Source organism: Mandrillus leucophaeus, unplaced genomic scaffold, assembly GCF_000951045.1.
Source record: "Mandrillus leucophaeus isolate KB7577 unplaced genomic scaffold, Mleu.le_1.0 Scaffold801, whole genome shotgun sequence".
Classification (NCBI taxonomy): Eukaryota; Metazoa; Chordata; class Mammalia; order Primates; family Cercopithecidae; genus Mandrillus; species Mandrillus leucophaeus.
Genome location: NW_012108709.1, coordinates 396,366 through 410,336, shown reverse-complemented (window position 1 = coordinate 410,336; position 13,971 = coordinate 396,366). Strand labels below are relative to the sequence as shown.

The following is a 13,971-nucleotide window of genomic DNA, read 5'->3' as shown; positions in this document are numbered from 1 at the left end:
AACCTCAGGTGATCCACCTGCCTCAGCCTCCCAGAGTGCCGAGATTACAGGCATGAGCCACCACACCCGGCCAACACCTTTCCTTTAAATCTTCAGTAGTGACCATATAAAATGTTTAAAGTCAGAATGTGTATTTCTTGGAATTATATGAAAATGACCTTTTCAAAAATCAACTCGACTTTTGTCATGTTTTACCTAATCAGATGAGGACTACTGTTCTTTCTTAATCATTTCACTAGATAGAAGACAATTTATGATTTAAAAAATAGTGATTCGATGAATCACTATCTAAAGGTGACACAGGCAAGAAGAAAGCCTACTTTGTTTTAATAAGATACACTTTTTATAGCCCCTTTTTTCTTCTACCTCTTTCCTAATTCAATGTACTATATTGAATGTATAGGATTTCCCAAGGGAAAAATAATTCTACTTGAATTATAAAAGTGTCACATTCACAGTTCATGGAGAATAATACTGTTCAGCTTCTAATCAAAACTATACTGCCTGGCACAGGATTCTAAATAAAGCCAGTGTAATGTACAAATTTAAAATCTGACTTGAGTGATGTCATGAAAAAAGCACTGGGCTGAAGAACAGAGAACTGGGGTCTGGTCATCCCACCTAGGACCCGTCTGATACTGAGCAAGTTCCTGAAAAAACTAAATATGTGACTTTCTAACCTCCTAATTCCCTGATTCTTGATGTTGACTATTTGGGTGCTTGAGAAATCCAACCTCATATAACTCCACGATTTCATCAATACATACACAAAAGTAATTTATTCTATCGTAAAATTCTGCAAAAACAGTTTTAATGAAATTTTTTAAGTATTCAATAGAACAGAGCTAATGATTTTTTAAGCTCACATATGAAATATTCTTTTTTCCCTCCTGATAATGCTATAGTGGTAGTTGACGTGTTTCTGAACAAAATGTTTTCTGGGACATATTTAAAGTCTGGTCTCCTCCCAGGCCTCGGTTTGGGCTACTTGGCATGCTGGCAGAACACCAATCCTAAATGAAGCTTTTAACTACCCTTTCCATCAGCTCAGTAGACAGCTCCAAAGAATAGCTGCAAAACCCATTTCACAAAGTCACCAATTTGCACTGGCTTCAGCTGCATTTACAAATGTCCCTTCAGCCTTCCTGCGAGTCCTCTCATCCCTCTTTCTCCACTTTCTGCATTATGAAGCTCTACTTCTGTTTCAACCTCACAGTCTTTCCCTTTCAGGGATAGCCTCCTGCTTAAAACAGGAAGGTTAACGAGGGTTCTGTCTGAAGATTAACATTGCCTTAAAGAGAGAGACGGTCACTCTGTGTCCTCGAAGACTATTAAACAAAAAAGAAAATTGCAAGCCTCTGGCTACTGGCAGCCACTTTTCCCTCGAATGGAGATAAATAAATACTAAGCCAACAGGAGGATATCTTCTAAATCCTAAACTCACTCATGCCTAACACTTGGACTCCAAAACTACACGAATCAATTAATTTCCTTCTTTCTAATGTGAACTGGAGTTGGGTTTATGTAATTAGATTACTGGAGCTTTCCAGCAGACTTGAAGTCAAGTAGTGCCAGACCTCTGACTTTGCTCTCCATAAATACTGTGCTGACTATTCTGGGTCTTTTGCTTTTCCACATGAACTTCTGAATCAGTTGGTCAATAGCCACAAAATAACTTGCTGGGATTTTGATTGGGACTGCAGTGAATCTGTGGATCAAGTTGGGAAGAACTGACATCTTAATATTGAGTCACGTATGAACACGGAGTATCTTTCCTTTGATTTAGATCTTATTTGAGGTTTATGCAATTTGCAATCAAAATAGGCCTCAACGCTGCAAACTTAAAATATAAAAAGGATCTACAAACACCTACAGCTAATGCATTTATAAATGCCACATCGTAAGTGAGGTGCAGATGAGCCTTTGCAGACCTAGTATCTTCAGTTCGCTTGAGAAGACCTTGTTTAGACTGGTCTGTTCTAAACGCAGATATCTCTGGGAAGGGCTCCTAGGGACAGATGCATTTGAAGAAGTCAGACAAGAGCCAGTAGATGTGGGATATAAATGTTTCCATCAATGAGTCAGCTATTAAGACGCACAGACTTTGCATGATTATGTTCTCTGCCCGTCCCTTTAGAAAGCTTTTTCATCATTTTTAACAACCACCATGGCAGTGCTGGGAGGATCCTAAGAGATAACATGCATCAAAGGCTTTGGTGCCTGAGAGAGTATTGCACAAACAGAAGGGATTAGGATTACTTCATGCTCCACAACCCATCTGGACAAAAGTGGCAGTATAGTTCCCTCCAAACCATACGGAGTCTAGGTTTGGCATTTTCCTCCGCTATATTACATATCCAAGCACCTAATGGTGACCACCTTTGTATCTGCACAACCACCAACCAGCCAACAGCCCCTGACTATTAAGTGAATACCAGACAAGAGGCGGAGGCAGGACACTCTCCACAAACTAAAGGAAAATGGAAACCCTGTCCTAAAAACCAGGAATGGCATTAGAAATGGCAGGTGGATTCAAAGGAAGAGGAGAGTCAAAATGTGCAGCAAGAAGTGAGTGCCCAGCAGCACCGTGCGACCTGCAGGTACAGCTCTCCCACAATGCAGCAAGGCAGGAACCAACTGGCCCAGCAATTCCCAGAGGGAGATGATTTTCAAAGAGGGTCTCGGGTGCAGAAGCCCACCCTTGACGTCTACACATTCCATAGGCTTGATGGCTTTTTTTTCCACAGTGTCCCACAGCTGCCTGAGGCAAAGATTTGGGAGAGAATCACAATGCCACCCTTCCTCTTCCTCACTTTCCATAACAGATCCAGCACCACTAAGGTTGCAAAAGTGTCCATCCCTTCATTAAAGTCTACCAAGAGCACGGCCCAGTGTTCTCAACCCGGAGCCATCTCCTTACACCTGCTCTATCCCCTACCCCAGGGGACATCTGGCAGTACTTGGAGACCTTTCTGGTTATCACCACCAGGGAGTGCTACTGGGATCGGGCCAGCAATGCTGCTAAACATGCTTAGATGCATAAGAAACAGACGATCCAGCTCCAAATGTCAAGAGGGCTGTGGTGGAGAACATGCTCTACCCCAAGGCACAAATCTGGGTCACATGACAGCTTTTCACTCTCCGTTCCTCTCTCAATCCCTCTAATTGAAATGGCTGAATCCATCCTTGGAAAAGCCAACTCTGACCTGACCAGCCCTCTCCAGAGGCCTCCTCAGATTCGGCACAGCCCCGCCTACACCTGGCCCTGCCTCTCCATTCTCTCAGGATCCTCGCCTTCTCAGGACTCTCCCTGTCCAGCCACAGCTGCTGATCTCATAATTTCTTGAACGCAGCAAACACCTTCCTGTCTGCTGCCTCTGCTTAGTTTCTCCACAACCCACACTTTCTTTAACTCCTTTTTGAAACCTTCTTTGAACCCCTAAACTACTTCCAATGCCCCGATATACCTTGTCACTCTGACCTTTACTTTTTCTGAAAATGATTGATTACAATCCACAATGATAATTTTATGTCTGTGATTTGCTTAAAATCACATATTGCAATTGTGCAACTGTATGCATAGGGGATGGTTACTGAGTTCACGCCTGCCTTGCTCACTCCAATGGAACCACCATGAGAATACAAAGCGTACCTTTGTGATTGGTGCTGAAACCCCTCAGTACCTAGCACAGTGCCTGGCACACAGGAGAATGAACGTATGATTGAAGGAATTTTTAAAATAGATGAATACATAACTCAATGATGAGGTACTAAGCATAACTCTACTTTGAGACTTGCTCACTTTCAGAGGAACACTGACTCCTGACCACGATGGAGGAAGGAGAAAGGGGCCCACTGGCACCCTGCATGCTGACAGTAGGTAGAATCCAAGACCGTGGGCACAGATGTGGGAGGAGCACCTGGCAACAGAGATCTTTGAATAAGGTCAAGGGTGGAAGAAAATAAGTTCAGGTTCCTGAGCACTGAAGCCACCATGGCCAAAGGAGATATTTTCCACCAGTGAGTGTCATTACAGGGGGACAAGGCAGGAGGGATGGCAAGGAAGTGCCTAGAATTCTGCAATCTCAAATGAAAGCCTTGTCCTCTAACAGGTGGCAATATGAAGGAATCAACATGGAAAAATGGATCATAAAATTAAAGAAAACATAAACACACACTACTTATCAATGAAATAATTTGTTGCAGGCTTAAAATGCTAAAAGCAAAATTGTTGTATTCAACAATAGAAAAATTAATTTGATGAAAAATCATTTGATTACACATCAATTCAGGCACATGTTCTGAACTGGCATACAGCCATTACAATTATGAGTACACATTAATAATGGACAAGTGTTGTGATATAATGATAAAAAATCAGTAAACCAAAAACTACGCAGGTTGTAAGTATAAACATTTTGATGTTCACGCACTAGAAACCAATAGAAATACTTGGTTTGCTGAAGAAGCCTGGTGGAAGAGAGATGATTTTTCATTTCAGCTACTGCTGCATTTCTGTAAGGTAGTGCTACTGCTGCAATTTCTGCTACTGCTGCAATGTACCGTGCACAATATAAATGGGGGTGGAGAGGTGGTCAAGGAAACAAGTATATTTATCCAGACCTCCCCAGATTAATTCTTACCTATGTGAGTGGTATTGCTCCCTCCAGAGAGGGCAGGAAGAATCCTAGGAAGCAACCAAGAAGACTGGAATGCTGCAGCACCTGGTGAGTTCAGATCTCAGCCAGACTACCCAACCCTCTGCAGGGCCACAGACCAGCAAGCGGTGGAATGAAATGGGGAGCATTTGGACCCACAGGTCCTCTAAAGGCAAGCCATCAAATATTTTCTTCACTTTTCCTTTGCTCCTCCTTCCGCTGAGTCTTTCTCAACACGCCACACTTGCAAGCGTGTCATCATCTGTGCGGAGGGCAAACTGATCAAAGCAAAATAGTCCAGAATGTCAGACAGCTGAGGGCAGACAGCCCGAATGAAGCCAGCCTTGAAGGCTGCAAGAACTGAGACCAGGTGCCCTGCCCACAAACACTACTGCTCACACAGCAGCTCTCTGTGCAAGGCCAGGCCTGGCCACTTCCCACCCCATATATGGCCAGGGACCCACAACCTTAGCATCACCTGGGGGTTGATTAAAATGAAACGTCCTGAGGCCCCTCCCTACAGAGTCAGAATCATATTTAAACAAGACCTCCAGGTGATCATGTGCACACTGGAGTCTAAGAAGTTTCCAGTCCTGCCGCTCCCATGTCAAGCTGACTGTGGGTGCCTGGCTAAGGACCCACTTCCTCTCCAGTCCTCTGTTCACCACTGACCTGACTGCCAGTGGCCTCCGCACTGACGTCCACAATGACTTCTACCATGGGTGAAATTGTGTCCCTCAAAAGGCTGCGTTCAGGCCAGGTGCAGTGGATCATGCCTATAATCCCAGCACTTTGGGAGCAGGGGGATCACAAGGTCAAGAGTTTGAGACCAGCCTGGCAAACAGGGTGAAACTCTGTTTCTACTAAAAATACAAAAATTAGCTGGGCGTGGTGGCAGGCGCCTATAATCCCAGCTACTCGGGAGGCTGAGGCAGGAAAACAGTTTGAACCCGGGAGGTGGAGGCTGCAGTGAGCCGAGATCACACCATTGCTAACGGTGTAACAGGCTTCTGGGTGACAGGGCAAGACTCCGTCTCAAAAAAAAAAAAAAAAGAGGCTACATTCAATTCCTAACCCTTGGGACCTGTGAATGTTTTGGAAACGGTCTTTTTTCAGATACACTCGAGTGGCCACAGTAGAGTGGGCCCGGAATTTAACATGACTGATGTCCTGGTAAGAAGAGAAGAGACACAAAGACAGACCCACAGGAAGAGTGCCGGTGAAGACGGAGGCAGAGACTGGAGCGAGGCGTCTGCAAGGCAGGAAATACCAAGGATCGCCAGAAGCCTAGAGAAAGGCACAGAACACATCATCTCTTGGAGCAGCCAAAGGGAACCTGTCCTGCCGGCACCCTGGTTTCAAACTTCTCATCTCCAGGACTCTGAGAGAAGGAAAAAACTGCTATTTTAAGCTACCAAGTTTGTAGTATTTTGTTAGAGCAACTTTCAAGCTTGGCCCACTCACCTCCTTGACTCTGGAACCTCCCTCTCTTCTCTATGCTGCAGGAGAACTCTCCAGAAGGCCTGGCCTGTAGCTGATTCTCAGCAAGTGTAGTCATTCCTGTCATGGTTGGCTTCACCTAAGGTGCTAGCCTCAGCTGCCCAATATTCTAATTCAATAAGTTGGTCTCTACACGGACAATGTGACCTAGACTGTCCTCATCCAAACCACCGCATCTGTGTCCCCACGAACGACGAGAGACTCTCAAACAGAGTCCTGACTCGTGCCCATGACATCCTCAGATCAATTAACACCAGCAATGTACCCCCCCTACTCAAAATCAAGGCGAAAATATTTTATTAGTTGCTCTTAGTAAACCCTTCTGGCTCAAAATGCTCCCCAATTTCTCTAAGCTGTTTGCTGGTCTATGACGGTGCCAACATCTCATTGGCCGGTTTGCTCCAGGCCCTGATTTGTCGGGTCAGAGGGAGTGGAACTCACCGGAGTTCTCACCTCCTTATCTAACTTAGCCAACAATCCTGTACCGAGAAACACAAAGGTCACAGAAGCAGGTGGCTTCCCAGAGAGGAAAGTGGCTCCTGACTCATCCACCATGGCAGCTGCATAGCCCAATGCCAGGAAACACAGAAGGAAGTGGAAAAGAAACACAGACAGACGGGAGCACTAGTGGAAACCAAGGTGGGGCAGACACATTTCATACACGTGGCCCTGACAAAAGAAGCACAGAGTCATCACCCAGGAATCAAGTCCTAATCGCCTTGATCATGACTTTCATAGTACTTTAGAGCGTTTGAAAATCTGGATGCCTCAGAGCAAACCAGATGGAGCACGGCCTTTGCCATAGACAAAGAGGTCAGCCAAGCACTGTTCATGAAAACTGAAAACTAGAAACCAGCTAAGTGCCCTCAAATGGAAAATTGGTTAAGTAAGTTATCATGCAGCCATGAGGCAATGTGTAACCTTTGAAAATGTGTGCTTGAAAAATACTGAAGGACACAGGCAGATATATATAGAAAAATGCAACACTGTAAAAGCGTGTGTGTGTGTGTGTGTGTACACGTGAGAATTTATACTATACATATGTTACATTTATATGTGTGTATATATAGGTGTGGGTGTATACATATGTGTGTGCATATATAGCATAATGCTAAATGAGCAAAAAGAGCTCACCATTATAAAAACAAAAATGCTAACAGTGTAATCTCTGGAAGGTAGGGTGATAAATGATTCTTATTTTTCTTAATTAACTTTGTGGCATTTTTCTAACCAGATCACATATTACTTTTAAACTGAGGGCAAGGACACAATAAATGGCTGCTTTGTTTAATGCAACTACCAGGACTTGATATCTTTATGAAAATCTGGAACACGCATATAAAGACGAAGGGGCAAAGTCAGGAGCTGCTGTAAGAGAGGCGCCAGACAGGCCCAGAGTTACACAGTGAAACGTGACTTCCTCACCTGCAAGCAAATCCTACTTCATCTGATCTTAAATTGTCATCATCCCTAACACATTCAGATCATTTGTTCCGAGGACAATAAAGTTCTCTGTGTACAAATTTGTGAGTAGCAGTGTGGATCCCAGATGCTAGCCTGGAAATAAATAGACAAAAAGCAGTAAAAACTTCTCATAAGGAAGAATTCTGGGTAAGATATAAGGCAAGAAAGTACAGTTCATTTCAAGTCAGGAAATTATTTGTAAGGGAATCAAAAAAGGTGCCTCTTGGAGGGCAGAACTAACCCACCAGCTGTATTTACTGAGATTACAGAATAGCTAATTTCAACACAGCCCCTCTCGAGGAAGGCCAGATGGAAATGGTGCTATGTGATGCTTAGAATGGAAAGAGACGGGGAAGCCTGCTCCCTGGGGACAGTGCCCCAGAAGGAAGACAAACCCTCTGCATCTGTGTGCCAGCCTCAGCTTGGGGGGCCTCAAATTCAATTAATCTTCACCCCAGTCCAATCCGCATGCCGGTCGGGAAAGCTGCCTGAGCGCCAGGGGCCTGGGGCTCTACACAACAATGGAAGAAATGCAGAAAGCGAACAATAATCTTTTCATGATAAACGAAGCAGGAGACACAGGGGCAGAGTCCTAAGATGGAGAAAGAGCAGTGTTTTTCCAATGCAGGTTTAGATCCATTCGTGCTCATGAGATAAATGTAGTGCCTGTCAACCAGCAATTTTTTTTTTTAACTGAAATGCATTAGTCTAGAATAGACTAAAGGAGACTAGACCAGAAAATGCCAGAATGCATCACAGGGAATTAGTGCACAACTTCTTCATGAGCATTTTCTAGCTTCATATGCACAACACACACACGCGCGCACACACACACGTACCGGGTAAGCATCAATTTCCCACTGTGGATCATGGTCAAAGTTTCCTTCTATAGAAAATTCTGGAATTCTCAGCCCCAGATAGAACAGATTATGCCAAGGTCCTGCATGGGGTAGTCTTTTCCCAGGGTCCTCTCAAGGGAAGGTAGTAATATTTGTGGACTTGAAAAGATGTCAATGCCTGTAAGAACTGACTGCAAAGCCCCAAACGCCCCAATCCAGCACTGCAATCCACAAGTGGCCACGAAACAGCCACCTGCTGCCAACACAGTGGGGCCATCGCCAAGGTCTCCTTCCACCAGCCTTCGTGACCGGCCCTTTCTAACTCTCCTCCCCTCCCCTTCACACTCACCTAATTCCTGTGGCATTTCACCAGTTTTTAAGTTGCTTTACGCACGTCCACTTAGATGGAAAGCCCCACCAGGGATAATGTCGGCATCTTTCCAGCCCAAAGCATCCAGCCTGTTCTCCACTGACGTGGATGGCAGGCATGGGCCCTGTTTGCAAACACCATGGGATAGCCAGGGCTTAGCAACACTGTCTCTAGGAGCCAAACGGGGAAAAGAGTGGTTCTGGAACTGGCCAAACAGGGTTTAAACCAGGGCGTTACCCCATCCCAGCTGCGTGGCCTTGGGTAAGTTAATTAAGGTCTCTAGGCCTCAGTGTCTTCATCAGAAAGCAGTCAAAGTATCTATTTAATAGGGCAATTGTAAAGACTAAATCAGTTGAGAAATACAAAGCACGGTGAACAGCAGGTGATCAGTATCAGCTCCAGTTATTCCGGCACTAGGCGCTCATGCTATTTCTATCAACCACTGATGGGGGCAGCTAACCCTCAGGAGGCTCCCCACACCCAGATGTTTGGTGTTTCGCACTGGCTCTACTTGGGTCTCCAAGAGGGGAAAAGGCTTGGAGAGCCAGGTGGGCTGCCTGTGAAGCCGTCTGGAGGTCACACACTGCAATCTGACCCATTTCTCCTGGCAGCTGAAGAACAGCACGGTTTTCTGACAAACAGCAAGTCATCGCCAGATGGGAGTTTCAGGAAAACACCAAAAGAGAAGCCGAGGAAAAAAGGGGCAGGTCCAGCACCAGGGTGCGGGAAATGGTTCCAAGACTTTTCCGCCCTAATTTCAGGAAGAAGAACTGGGGACCTACCAAGCCCAGCGGTTCAAGAAACCACCGCCACAGTAGCACAGAGAAGAGAAGACAGCAGAAGGGAATTCCGAGGCTGTCTGGAGACACCGCAGCTGGGGGCTGTGGGGGCACCCGGGAGGAGCAGCAGCCACAATCACTTGGGGCAGAACAGAGAACAGGACCGGAGGGCAGAGGCAATGGGGCCAAGGACCCTCTTGTCAGGTGGGAGAGAGAGACGCCAAGGGCAAAGAAGAATCCAGAAGGCAGGGATTGAATTTCCAGAACATCTGGGCCTGGTGAAGAGGCAGCCCAAGGTGAAGACAGGAGATCTGAGATGGTGAGGAAACAGCAAGGGGTGGAGCGGGTCTCAGGGAGGGGGAGGCCTCTCCTCTTCAGAGGGAAACAGACAGAAAGAGGTGATGCCGAGACCCCAAGGCTTTTCTTTTTCCTTTTCTATTTCTTTTTTTTTTTTTTTTTTGAGACTGAGTTTTGCTCTTGTTGCCCAGGCTGGAGTGCAATGGCGCGATCTCGGCTCATTGCAACCTCCACCTCCGACCCCAGGTCTTTTCAGTGCCGCGGTCAGAGCGGCATCATTCACTCAAGGTAGGTGGTGTGCGGGCTGGAGCTCGAGGAGCTGCAGAAGGAGCTGCTAAGGGAAAGTCAATATGGAATTTCAAATGAGGTTTCAGTAGAATGGTGGGGTGCTGGGGAAAACAGGATGATTCTTTGAAAAATTCAAGCATAATTACCACGGGAAACAGCAATTCCACTTCTGGAGCACTGGCAGCAGGGTCTTCAAGAGGCACCTGTACACCCAAGTTCCCAGCAGCATGAACCACCACCACCATTAGGGGGGAACAGGCCGAGCCTCTATCCAGGGACGAGTGCACGGGCAAAACGTGGACAAGATACACAGCAACATGACAACCTTAAAAAGGAAGAAGATTCTGACACATGCTACGACCTGGTAGAACCTTGCAGACATTATGCCACGTAAAAGAAGCCAAACATGGCTGGACATAGTGGCTCATGCCTGTAATCCCAGCACTTTGGGAGGCCGAGATGGGTAGATCACGAGGTCAGGAGATCAAGACCAGCCTGGCCAACATGGCGAAACCCCGTCTCTACTAAAAATACAAAAAAATTAGCCAGGCATGGTGGTGGGTCCCCGTAATCCCAGCTGCTGGGAGGCAGGAGAATCACTTGAACCGGGAAGGTGGAGGTTGCTGTGAGCCAAGACCACGCCGTTTCACTCCAGCCTGGGCGACTGAGCCAGTCTCTGTCTCAAAACAAAACAAAACAAACAAACAAAAAAAGAAGGCAGACACAAAAGGACAAATGCGGTATGAGTCCACTTCCACGAGGTTCCCAGAGCCATTAAATTCTTAGACCCAGAAAGTAGGACAGTGGCTGCCAGGGACTGAGGGGAGTTGGTGTTTGACAGGGCTGGAGTTTCATTCAGTTTGGAAAGATGAAAAAATTCTAAAGGAGGATGGTGACGATGGTTGCACAACAATGTGACTGTACTTAATGCCATTGAACGGGACACTTAGAAATGGGGAATTTCATGTTATTTGGCCATGGCAGTATGTTTTCAAAAAGCATTTGGCTGCAGCCCCGAGGCTGAGGGCCATTAACTGAGGGACGGTGAGGTGGCACTGAAACATCTGGGCATGCAGGCGCCTGGGGAGCGGGGGTAACGAGAGGTGGCCGCTGGGCAGGGGAGTAAAGGGAGGCAGCGTCCACACACTCACTGGAGCTTCTTGGACATTTGATTTAACATAAAAACTTGCCTAAGCATCCTCCATTTGTGTTTTCTCACTTAAATGACCTTGGAAAAATGTTGTCACTAAATCAATGACAACAGTCCTGTTGAAATTCTAGCTGGAGACCACGCTTATCCTGCAGTAAATGACATCTGAAGTTCCTCCTGCCCTCCCCCTTCACTGACTTGTCAAATCCCGTGGCTGACTCTAATCTGCAAAGTGGATACCTGTGGCGGGTTTGGTACCAAGAAGGGGATGGGGCCCTTCTTTACTAAAAATTCAAAAAAATGAGCCGGGCATGGTGGTGGGTGCCTGTAATCCCAGCTACTGGGAGGACGAGGCAGGAGAATCACTTGAACTGGGAAGGCACCAACCCTTTGGTACCAACATGGGCCATGCTTGGGGAAACAATTTTTAACCTTTAAATGTCACAGTCTGAAAACATACTTTGTCTATGTAAGATGGTTCACAAGGTTATTTCCTTCCATTTAGACACAGCAAAACTGCAAGAGTTAAAACAACACAAAAGCCAGGCTCCCACGATGGGGATCTTTAAATTTCCAACGTCATCGAGAAAGCACCTATTGTGAAATAATATGATCCAAATTAGCAGAAGGGAGGCGACATATCTAATAAAACGCATCTGTCTTGCAGATGTAAGGTTTGCATCGATGCACACACGTCACTCAATTTGCTTGTGTCTTATAATAAAACACCCACTGAAGCAAGGTCTTCCCAGTCCCTAGTCACTAAGTAATCTGACTTCAAGGGAGGGAGGCAGACACAAATCAAGCCCAATCAAATTTAATAATGTAAGAATATATTCAGCAATCTAAAATTACTGCTGGGCTCAAAACTTCCTGTAATTTTTAATCTATTCTTACACTACGCACGTCTGTTTTTCTAAAATGCCACTGAATTCAGTAGTAAATGTACCATACACATTGCTAATTTTAACCTTGGGACAATAAGACAGCTTTGGGAAATATCAAGTTGCCAAAATAACCCAAAATTTTAATGTATGCACCACATATATTTCTTTCTGTATAAATCACCAATTTTTATAGTAAATTCATGTAAAAAAAAAAAAAATCAAGAAATCATAGTAAAAAGTCCAAATGGTTCCACCAAACAGCTGCACCACCTCTGAGATGAAAGGTAGGCTCCGACTCGATTCATGTCTGCTTATGCCGGTTTCCTTGCTCACAGCAACCATAAGCCACGTCTCAGCACACATACATCTTTGTTCCAGGGCATACGGCAAAGCTTTAAGGCTGGGAAACGACTTGACCAAAATACTTTTAAGACACTAGCCGTAAGAATGCCTTCTAAAATTATACATTAAACGAACATTAAAAGAGGAAGAACAGAAGCGTCTACCATGATCAGTCGAGTGAAAGATGTAAGTTAATCATTTGGAAGATTCTTGTTCTTTGAAGGAATTAGTGCAGGCAGCAAATTGCAAGTTGCACAGCTCTTTCTGCAATAAGTCAGCCCAGTGAAAACTGCCATCACTGGAATAACCTAGAGTGTGGGGGTTCTGCAGCTGCTTCATGGGCCTCACAGGCACTTCCGCACCAGTGAGCATCCTAAAGAACACTCAGGCCTCATGAGGGGAAGGCATCTTTCTTCCAAAGGACCACACGGTGAGATCAGGGCATCAAAAGAGGGAAGAAGAACAGAAGAACAGGGCACTGGAAGGCTCGCTCTCGTGCACAGGCAAAGATCCGCTGAAGCATGAAGATTCACCACCATTTCCGGGGCATGGACACCCTGAGAAATCACGTGTAAAACATGATTCTCATCAATTCCCCCAAATTTAAATAAAGTAAATTCAGAATCGCTCTTTCCAAAGAGCAAAGAGAGAAGCAATGAAAATATTTAAAAGCACCTGGGGAGCAGGAAGAAAGGATTTCACTGCACATGGAGCGTGATTATGTTCACTACAAAACAGGCTCCGGGGCCTTTCCCTCTAGTTCAGGCTTGGTAGGGCCCACAGCCCCTTCACTCAGCCACAGGCGAAGCCCTTCATCTACCAGTGCACTTTGATACAAAGCTACAGCTAGATAAGAATAAAGTCCAGTGTTCTGCAGCAATGTAGACTGAAGAAGGTCAACAATAATTTAGTGTATGTTCAAAAAGCTAGTAGAAAGGATTCTGAATGTTCACAGCACAAAGAAATGAAAAACGTTCAAGGTGATGCTATGCTAATTACCCTAATTTGATCACTCCGTATACCTCTATTGAAATATCAGCATGTATCCCATCAACATGTAAAATTATTATGTGTCAACTACAAATAAAAGAAAAAAAAAGGCCATGCGTGGTGGCTCACGCCTGTAATCCCAGCACTTTGGGAGACCGAGGCAGGTGGATCACCTGAGGTCAGGAGTTGGAGACCAGCCTGAGCAATATGGTGAAACCTCGTCTCTACTAAAAATAAAAAAAAATTAGCCATGTGTGGTGGTATGCACCTGTACTCCCAGCAATTCGGGAGGCTGGGACAGAAGAATTGTTTGAACCTGGGAGGCGGAGACTGGAGTAAGCCAAGATCGCGCCACTGCACTCCAGCTTGGGCAACAGAGTGGGGTTCCATCTCAAAAAAAAAAAAAA

The 13,971-nt window shown here is 45.5% G+C and overlaps 1 protein-coding gene across 1 annotated transcript in view; it reads right to left on the bottom strand.

Annotated features, from left to right (window-relative positions):
• The window catches only part of DOCK1 (dedicator of cytokinesis 1), a 545,861-nt gene that overhangs the window by 403,490 nt on the left and 128,400 nt on the right, over positions 1-13,971 (bottom strand). The gene's annotated exons all lie outside the window — the stretch shown is intronic.